This window comes from Helianthus annuus, chromosome 10, assembly GCF_002127325.2.
Source record: "Helianthus annuus cultivar XRQ/B chromosome 10, HanXRQr2.0-SUNRISE, whole genome shotgun sequence".
NCBI classification, from domain to species: domain Eukaryota; kingdom Viridiplantae; phylum Streptophyta; class Magnoliopsida; order Asterales; family Asteraceae; genus Helianthus; species Helianthus annuus.
The window spans coordinates 100,847,324-100,858,730 of record NC_035442.2 but is presented as its reverse complement, the minus strand read 5'-3'; positions in this window follow the sequence as shown (position 1 = coordinate 100,858,730).

Genomic DNA, 11,407 nt, shown 5'->3' with positions numbered 1-11,407 from the left:
AATGATGAAGTGTTTGTGTTCTAGAGTTTAAGTGAGAGAGAGAAGTAGGAGAGTGTGTGGGTGTAATGTTTCAACAAATGGTAACAAATAACTAAGGGTGGTTTATATATAGGCTAGTTCCAAGTGTGTGCACCCTTAGTGGGTTTCGAGTGGGGGTTTACGGCCCAAAGGCCCAACCGGCCAAAAGGTTCTCGGCCCAAAGGCCCATTCGGTCACTATTCACTCGAGACCTCATGGTCTCGAGTCGGGTTCTTTGTTGTTTCGTGTTGGGTTCTCGGTTCGCATATAACGCATACATAAATATACCAACGCACACATAATAAAGCACATATCACATAAAGGTTCACGTTATCATTAAGTTTAATCATTCAACTAATCACATAACGTACAAGCAAGTTACAACGAAAGGTTCTAAATTTCGAGTTGTCACATCATCCCCAAGTTGAAAGAAATTTCGTCCCGAAATTTGATGGCACTCACTGAGGAAGCTAGTCAAGTTGCATGGTTTTCCCGGTTTTCCTGGGGTGTCACAATTTCAAACATCATTAATAATAACATATCATCATATTATACAAAACCCACTTCATAACTACATTGTTAATCACTTACTAGTGATCTAAGCTCAATTATCTCTAATTTCATCATACCCTTGGTGTATGTACAACCTTCTAAACATAAGGTACAACTAATTCATGCACAATCTCCTAATTTCATACATAATTCATCAAATCCTCCTACTAATAAACATATATCATTCACACATAAACATTCAAACATATTATCATCATATTTCTTTCAATTCCTCTAACAAGAATCCATCCTATCCATCATAATACATCAACAATCATGATTAATTAAACATGGATGATCATTCAAGTCATCATTCTTACCAAAATAAATGGGTTTCACCTCTAATCATCAAATTAACCCAAACCATGTATAATCTAGGTTCTGTATCATGATACTAACACATACTCATACTCAATTTCATCCCAGTTCCTGGATTAAAACATAACCCACTTCATACAGATCACCAATCTTAATTTTGAGACATACCTTATGATCCCCTTGTGATGGTGATCATTAATCCACGTTTATTCATGAATTTGAGCTTCGATTTACCCTTCAATTGATCATTTAAGATTGAGCTAGGGTTTGGCTCCTTTGGGGAGCTCCCGAACGATCCAGAACACACATACGAATGTGTGTTTGTGTGTGTTATATTTACTATTAGTATTTCAACTTTCGTTTTAACCCACTTTAGTCCCTCGTGTTTGTTAATTAAACATAATTGGCACAAACTTTCGTTATTTAGTAGTTTTGACTACCGACTTAACTAGGTTAATAGACTAGTTACTTATTTCATGATATGTCCTATAGGAACATACAACAATATAAACATTCAGGTTTTGGGGTGTTACACTAACAATTGGTATCAGAGCTAGGACAGTCAAATTTGATCTAACAATCATTTTGACGTAAAAGTTCAGCTCAAAATCGTTGATACTTTTAATTGTTCGTTTCGTTGAAAAACAGAGCAAGGTTTAATCACGAGCAAAGTTGATTAATCAGTGCCTGTAAAATAGCCAGAATGACGTCACAATAATAAGATGTTAACAATAACATCGGGTCACTTTTCAAACCACCTATGTTGAAGCGAAATGAGTACAACATTTGGGAGCGAAGGATGGGTCACATCGTAGCTCAACAGAATACTGGATGTTGGAAGTCGGTTATCTTTGGACCACATGTTCCAATGTTGCCGAGTGCTGAGGATCCAAAGAAGTTTAAACCTAAGAAAATTGAAAACTATACTGATCAGGATTTTTAGAAAATTGAACTGGATGCCAAGGCATTCAGCATCGTTGCATCTGCACTACTTAATGAGATCTATGTTGGGCTGTTACATTGTAAGAGTGCCAAGGAATTGTGGAATGCACTGAAGGAACAGTTTGGGGGGACTGAAGAGGTACTTGAAAATAACAGGGAAATTTTAAACCAACAGTATGAAACATTTTGTCACATTAAGGGTGAATCATTAACATAACAGTTTGAGCGATTTAGCTGTCTCATGAGTGAACTAAAACTTGTTAAGATTGAATTTACTAAAGCAGCCCAAAACAGCAGGTTCCTTAGGTCACTTCCTGTAAAATGGGACACAATTGCTTTTGTAACCAGAAACTCTGTTGAGTTCAAAGATCTGACCCTGACCCAGCTTCATGGTAGACTCCTAACCTATGAAAGGGAGTTGAACCAGAAAAAGAAATTACAAGAGTCTGGAAAAGTTGCAGATGACTACTCATTTGGCAGCACAACTCTTTTGGGTCAGGAAGAATCTGGTAGTAGTAAGGATCAGAGTTATGATCATTACATTGACATAACAACTGGTGGAGCCTTTAACAACTCTGATCTTCACTCATCAAATTATGCTTTGGAGCCTTTAACAACTCTGATCTTCACTCATCAAATTATGCTTTTACAGCTAATTGTGAAAACCAGATGTCTGATAATCTGTGCTTTTAACTCAATGATTTGCAGCATTTTGATCCAGTTGACTTAGAGGAAATGGACATTTTGCACCAACTTGCACTGTTGAGTGTTAGAACCAGCAAGTTTTATAAAAGGACAGGGAGAAAATTCCCAAGGTTGCATGGGAATCTAAAAGTAGGGTTGGATAAGTCTAAAATCAAATGCTACAAGTGCAACAGGTTAGGTCACATTGCTAGGTGTAGGATCGAGTTTGACCGTCGTTTGAGACAATTGGAGCTAGCACCTACCGAAAATGTAGCGGAAATACATTTTTGGCATGAATCAAAGCAAAACTGTAGAAGAAATGAGTAGAAACAGAAGTAATACACTTTAACACCGTTTTCTCATTCAACTTTCACAAAATACAAGGTCAGCAAGTCGGCTACACTTGTGACATCAACGTTCCAAATGAGAAAACACTTGGGGTTTATATAGGGTGAGATAGTTCCGCTTGAATGGTCATGACCATATAAGCGAAACCTTATCAAGTAGTTCCGCTTATATGGCATATGTCCATTCAAGCGAAACCTCAACATGAAAAACATACAATTTCACCTTTAGCCCCTGTACAATACATAATTAACCAAACTAGACCCTATACATTGATTAACTAAGACTAAGACGCAGGCTTTAGACATTATGCACCAACAAAATCCCCCTTGGATATAGCCGCAGTCTTTGTCTTGTCTTTGGGTCTTCAAACAGCTCTGAACGACTCTTCCCTTGGCTTCGGCTTCCGGCTAAGCGCAATCCTTATTCTTTCATTCTCTTTCTTCTTCGCTTTCTCTTCTTCAGCTTGCATCTTCAAAAACGTACCTTTCTTTTCTTCAAGCTTTTGACGTTCACGTTTAGCTTTCCTTTTCATCTTCTCATCAAGCGACCACCAAGATGATTTCCATTTACTCTCAGAATTGATACTTTTCTGAAAGCAAAGGGAAACAACACGTTGAAACTGCTGCGCTTGTTCTCTATCTGCTGGTTGATAGTGAATCTTGTTGATGAAAAGACACTCGATATCTTTTGCAGAGCAATTTACAAGCCACATGGGATCATAAACATGTATCTCTCGAATCTCCCCTCATGCTCTGTAAGTAATTACCGCTTCGGTAGAAATACAACTATACACCCAACCAATGAAGCCTTTATAAAAGTCTTGTTCCATCTGAGGCATTGGAATTGTTTTCATTGTTCTTGGAGGCTTGACATTAAGGATAGTCTCTGTAACACCGGTATCTGGATCTACCCTCTGTACACGCTTTGGATGATGCGGCTTCCATTTACCAAATTCTTTCAATGACTCATACTTGATGTAACCCCACATTGCAACATCATTCTTTCGAACTGGGTAATCCAAACATCTAACCTTCGGCAGTTCATCTACATCCCACCATGGTAATGACATGATGTCATATAAACGTTCAAAGTACTGAACTCTGCACTCTCGTCTGATCGCATAAGCATTTACTTGCGGTAAGTAACCCCAACTGATAATGTCACCGAGAGACACACTTCTATCACGCTGATAATACTTCAAAGGTCTCTTAAACTTTCTCTCGTGACTCTTTCTGAACCACTTCGATCTATCTTCCTTTTCCATATTTTTTTGAACACTATCAAAGTTCTTTTCTTTCACTGCCTCAGTCACCTATTGTCTCAATTCTTCTCTATTTTCTTCAGCAAAGAACTCCATAAGTGTAGGATACTTAGAAGTATCTTCAACCACATCTTCATCATCCGTCCAGTCTTCAATTTCAACTCTGTCGTACTTATCAGCCTCTTCAACATACTTATACGTGTATTCAGGCTGTTGATTGATATCAAAAGACTCCAACTCTTCTTCAAAATTAAACTTGAACTCCGGATCCACAGTATGCAACATTTCTCTGTAAACATCTACTCCCAAGATTAACTTTTCAGTATGTTCAACTATCTGAGTTTTACTCGACTCCCCCTTTCCACTTGCTTCCCATGATTCTTCATTTACCGAATTATTCATCAGATCATCAACTGTTTTCTCGGTGGAAGCTTTTGTAACTTTTAAACCGGTGCCACCCTGAGCATCATCATCATCATCATCATCTTTACCAGATCCATGACTGCTCGCAGAGAATACTTTTTCATCTTCTTCATCTTCCTCTTCATCCTCCTCTTCATCATCTTCATCATCACTGTTACCCATCAACTCTTCATGATGTGTTTCCTCCTCAAACAAACCAGATATTACAGTGATAGGCTCAGGATTATCAACAACCATTGAAGGAACAATCGATCTTTCAGTCACAGCTGAACTTCCTTCAACTCCTTTGCCTTTGTCTTTCATTTGCTCGTCTATTTTGGCTTGACGTTCAGCTCTTAGTTCTTCAACCTGAAGCTCTTCAAACTTTTGTTCTAACGATGTTCCAAGCATGCTTTCAACAACTTTGTTCAGCATATAGAACTCGTGATCTCTTAATGCTTTGGCTGCTTCAAATTCTTTGTTCTTCAACTTAAAGTATTCATTCTGTTCATCACGTCTAGCCTTTTCTTCTTCAAGTTCAGCAACTTTAACCTTCAAGATATCAATTTCTGATTGATCAGCATCAATCTTTTTCACCAACTCTTGATTTTCATTCTCTAACTTCTTCACACGCATCTCAAGAAGTCTTTCTCTATCAGACACTTTCTTATTTTCAGCTGCCAGCCTCTTGTTTTCAGCAACAACTTCTTCAACTTTCTTTTCAACATTTTGACTTGTGAAGTGTTGGCAAAATCAAAATCTCCAACATCTAAAAGATTATCCTGTGGAGTATAAAGACCTCTGCTAGACAAACCAGGTTGCATTTGGGTGAATGGAGGTGTTTGAAATAGTTCTTGTGAGGTAACAAAAGGTTGTTGTGGTGGTGGTGTTTGATGAATAGGTTATGGTTGTCTTGGAGGTGTTGGTTGTTTAGGTGGTGAGGATTGTTGTGGTGGAGTAGGTTGTCGTGGTGGTGATTGGATAGGTGATTGTGGTGGTGTAGGTGGTTTCTTGTTTTGTTTCTTCTTTTTGAACACAGTCTTCGGTACTTTGATCTTTGGAGTAGCTTTGACAATCTTTGGAGAAACTACTTTCTTTCGACCTCCAGCTTTCTTTCTAACTCTTGTAGAAGATTGTGATCCTGAGACATGCTCTGGAGAAAGCACATAAACATCATCATCATCCTTTTCCTGTCTCTTTCTCTTTCTTAACAACTTTTCTTTTTCTATCTCTTCTTGAATTCTTTTTCGACTTTCAATCTCGTCAATACCGTCATCTAAAGAACTTGATGAACTTGTTGTACTTTTATCTACATCGTCACCCTCAACATCATCAACAACCTTTTCTTTCTCTTTCTGTGCTTCAACATTTATAACTTGCTCAACATTAGCAACAATTTCTGGCCCAAGACATCAGTATCAAATAACACATCAACATTAAATGGATCATCTGCTGTAGCTGCCACTTGTTCTTTCTCTGCAGTTACCACCGGATTATCTTCTTCCGGTTCATCAATCAAAGACATTGTTGCTGCTTTCTTTTGCTTCTTTCTAGGTTTTGATGACGATCCTTCACCTTCTTTAACAATAGGAGTGGCTTTCCTGTGTCTTCTCCAAGTTTCTTTCACATACCACTCATTCTTTGTGTTATTGAACTCTGCAAGAACTTTCAACTCATCAGCATATGCCGCTTCTTTCATCTCATCTTCATTCCTCCAGTTCTGGTGTTCAACTGGATCTGGATCGACATAATTTGCATCTTTAGTGGAGCCAAAGAATACAACATCAACTTTTGGTTCTGGATGGTTCGGATGATATCTCACAAGCTGTTTGATAGAAACTTCATTCATGTGTGATTGCACCAATAAATCATCTTTTATATTTCTTTCGATCTCGGGATACGCATGATCAATCAGCATCTGAATGAACCTCGGATACGTCCAAGACTTGACCTTTGATGTAATGTTCTCGGCCATGTAATGAAATATGATATGTGAAAAGTTATATTTCTTGTTTAACACCAATGCAGTCACCATATTCATTTGGTAGTCTCTCATTGCATCATAACCTCCTTTGGTGTGACTTAACGACATCAGAATACAATGAATCAAAAACTTGTAAGGCTTAGTAAACTTTGACTTCAAATAATTTGCGGCATTTAACGCTCCCTGATATCCCATCCTCAACATATATCCTTTCACCATTCTTTCTGGGAATCTCATTGGAGAATCTGCGTCATCAGGAAAGTTTACAACTTCTCGTATAAGAGCTTCAGTAACAAGAATCTTCTCCAACTTGCCATGTACTTCTACCACTGAAGAAATAACTTTATTCTGCTCATCGTAGACGGCATTCTTCCAGAAACGTTCAATATGAGATCTATACAACGGTCTTTGATCAGACAAAGCCTTTTGAATGGGAATACGTCTCATGAACTCCAAAATACCACTGAAATTGACCAGTTCCGGATATTTTTGAACATCCAAATCACAACAGCTGTTGTGAAGTGGATCAAATACCACATTAGACACCTGCAAATCACAAACACATTAAATCAGACACTTAGAAATTTTTCAAACATTAAAGTTTTTCAAGTGCACTATAAGCGAAACACCTTGATGATCTTATAAGCAAAACATGTAAATGTTCATACAAGCGGAACATGTAATGAACATCTATGCGGAACATGTGAATGAACTTACAAGCGGAACATGTGAATGTACTTACAAGCGGAACATGCGAATGTACATATAAACGGAACACACATGAACATACAAGCGGAACCACAAATGCACTTAAAGCGGAAACATCACTGCACAGATAAGCGAAACATCTGAAATGTGATCGTTTAAGCGAAACCCTCAACAAACACTTTAAAATTGATCAAATCCTAAAATTGAACTCACCCACCTGTTATTTTGACAAAACCGAGACTAGGGATGTGTATTAATTTCAATTTTCACATTTCTAAAATCCTAGATCTGAGATTGAAATATCTATGACTCAACATACACCATCAATCATCAAATTTGAAACAATCAAAACATAATATCATGATCTAGACATCAAAACGACTGCACATGATCATTTTCAAGCTTCAATTTCACATACACAAGCCAAATCTATGTTCAGTTCAAATATGAGTACCGACATATCAATTTAAGCATGATTTTGACCAAATTAAACAAAGACTTACCTTGCCCATGATTGTTCTACTAATAATGTAACAGAAACAGATGAAAAACGGGCAGAATAACGCTTGAAAATGGTCGGAATACGGTTTCGCTTCAAATCGCCGGTGAGAACTTGACTAATAAGCGAAAGGGTGAAAGTGACCGACAAGCGGAACCTCTGACATTATATATGTGATGAGGTTTCGCTTTTGTGACCATTGACACATAAGCGGAACCTCATATGAAGCTATAAGCGAAACCTCTGTTAAGCAGCCAAATAAGTGAAACCTTTGTTTTGGGTGACAAATAAGCGAAACTACTAGCTTGTTTTCAAAAGTTTAACTTTTTGACATTTTTCAGATTGACCACCATCACACCCAGTTGACCAAGTCCAAGTCAATGACCTTGGTCAACTGTTTGACCCAACAAGTCCAAATTAATGGCCTTGGATGACCAGATTTATGAAGTTTGCTGACGTTTCTTTCTGAAATCAGTTCAACTGAATGCACTTTTGAACATTTCAAACATATTTTAACTTTCAAACAATATACCAATCACTGTATAGCAATCTCCAGCTTACCCATCCCTAATCAAAACACTGACATGTTCTGCACTTAGGCTTTGATCTTCCAATTCCCAACATCGGTTGTCGAAAAATAAGATGAAAAAAGAAAATCTTTTTGGATTTTAACTGGATAAACTGAAACTATGTACACACAATATTTTTGCGAGTGTGTTAGGGGATCATATCAGCTGCCGACCAGACACGAGCACCGTTAAGCTATTTATTTCATACTAAGCTTTTAAAAAATTCGCGTAGATTGCTGATATACTGATCCACTTAAATTCTCACAAAATTTTCAATCTGTTCGGGATATGTAATTAGTGTTTTAAGACTTAACAATCTACATGTGTCCCACCTTAGTATATACTCCCGTATCCGGATCCCAGTATTCAGTCTTACAGGTGAGTATACCACAACTGATATCTGTTAAGGGGTAATGTGCGAGGGCCGTGAGAGCTCAGGTCGATACTTCCGTATACGCAGAGAGATGACGGCTTCGACTTTTAGGTGTGTCCCCTTTAGAGGATCTTTTGTTTTCAACAGCAGCGACTATCAATTTTATTGTTTCATCAGCATGCTGAGGGCGAGCTTATATTTCAAAGCTCTTGAAGAAAGTATTATCCGGGGACTAGGTCAGTATTTCCATACAGCAGAAGTCCCGAGATAATACCCCAGATATCACTGAGCATAAAGACCTAGTATCTCAGAATACGGGACTTTTCAAACAGGATTTCAGGGGTTACCTATATATCCTGGAGGTGTTCCCCACGTAAACGTAAGTGAATTTTATGTTTATATCCCAAACTGATCTACTAATTTTGCAAAAACCTATCAGCACATCTTTAGCGAGACTGCTTAAATGCATTTTAAACACTACAAATCTTTAGCGTACTGTGTCCGTCTAGCTGATGTACTATCATTTCCCCTATTCTACACAACTCTTTTTTGAAATTTTCTAATGTTTTTGGATTTTATGGTTTTCTATTGTTTTTGTATTTTTTTGATTTTATCATGTTTTTGTATTTTTCTGCAAATATCTCCCCCTAAAACTAAAACATATTTTTGTGTTTTTGTTTTTATCGCAAAGCAGAAAATAAAACTGTACAAAAGAAATTTGATAAGACGACACAGGTTCATGTCAGATCGCCGCCCATCTCGGCTTCACATTCGATTACCCTCCCAGATTGCAGATTCTTCATCCCGTTTAATTTCAAAAGATAATAAAATCTCTTTTTGTTGAATGGTTTGGTGTAAAAATCCTTCTGATCATCGGTGTTAACGTGTTCAATCCGAATTAACTTTTTCTCGTGACAATCACGGATAAAGTGATGACGGATTTCAATGTGTTTAGTTTTCGAATGGTGAACCGGGTTTTTAGTAACATTAATGGCTGCTTCATTGTCCACAAAAATCGGTGTATCCAAGAATTGCAAACCGAAGTCGCGCATCTGCTGTTGGATCCAAAGGATCTGCGAGCAACAGCAGAAGCTGAGACATACTCAGCCTCACATGTGGAGAGCGCTACTGCAGTTTGTTTCTTGCACTGCCAGGTGACAACTCGAGTTCCGAAGAACTGGCACCCAGCAGTGTTGGACTTAGCATTCTGTTTACAGCTGCCAAAATCAGAATCAGTGAAACCAGACAAAGTAAAGTCACCCGATCGAGGGTACCACAAGCCGATGCTTGGGCAACCCTTTAAATACCGTAAAATACGTTTCACTATAGTCAGGTGTGACTGCTTCGGATTCGACTGATATCTGGCGCAGAGACACGTCGGGTACATGATGACTGGATGGGAAGCCGTGAGATACATCAACGATCCGATGATTGATCTGTACAATGTCTCGTCCATCTTCACACCTTGCTCGTCGGGACAAATTCCATGATTCTGCACGAGGGGGTGGATGCAGGACTGCAATCTGTCATGTCAAACTTATCGAGCACGTCCTTTACATACTTCGACTGGTGAATGAAGATTCCGTCGGGCATTTGTTCGACCTGCAGCCCGAGGAAGAATTTCATCTCCCCATTGAACTCATCTCGAATTCTTCTTCATAACCTTTTCAAATTCTTTGCACAGGTCGTCGTTGGTGGATCCAAAAATGATATCGTCAACATATATCTGCACAATCAACAAGTGGCCTGCTTCTTCCTTGGTGAACAAAGTGTTGTCTAATGTGCCTCTTGTGAACCCGTTGTCCAGCAAGTATGTCGAAAGCGTCTCGTACCAGGCTCTCGGGGCCTGGTGAAGTCCGTAAAGCGCTTTGTCCAGTAGATACACCTTGTTTTTGTGCTGTGGTTCTGTGAACCCCGGCGGTTGCCCCACATACACTTCTTCTCTGATTGTGTCGTACAGGAAGGCAGATTTGACGTCAAGTTGATATACTTTGAAATCTTTCCATGACGCAAAGGCTAGAAATATCCGAATTACCTCAGGTCTGGCAACCGGCGCGTAGACTTCCTCATAATCTATACCTTCCTGTTACTGAAGCCTTGAACCACAAGTCGTGCCATGTTTCTCACCACGACACCTCTGTCATCACGCTTACACTTAAAGACCCATTTTGTCTTGATTAACTTCTGATTCTTTGGCAGATCGACAAGTCTCCAGACGCCCAGCTTTTCAAACTGTTGCAATTCCTCCTGCATAGCATTCACCCAGCTATCCTCGGTTAATGCCTCTTTGTAGGTTCTGGGCTCTATCTGCGAAATAAAACATTTAAGTGAGACTTCTTTCTGCATATCAGCAATAGAAGAGTAAAAACAAGTAAAAGCTTGGTCTATTTGATGTCAGGTCTTGACACCACTTTGTAGGTCACCAATGATCTGTTCTGAAGGGTGGTAAGACAACGTCCGTGGCATAACCGTGTCAGGCACAACTACTTCCGATTCCAAATTCGAAATGTCGAGATCAACGATTTGATCCACAGCATCCTCTGAAGTATCATTTGGCTCCACGTCAAAGGTAGGAGCGGGTTCCTCCTCTGAGTCGTCAGAAACGTCAAATGATGGAGCTGGTTCCTCTGGTGGTTCATGAGTAGTTCCACTTAGCCCTGCCTCATTGTCGTGAGTACCCACGGTGGGTTGAGAAACTTCTAGCGGACTAGACACAGGCTCTTGTGAAGTATATTGCTGATACTGGTAC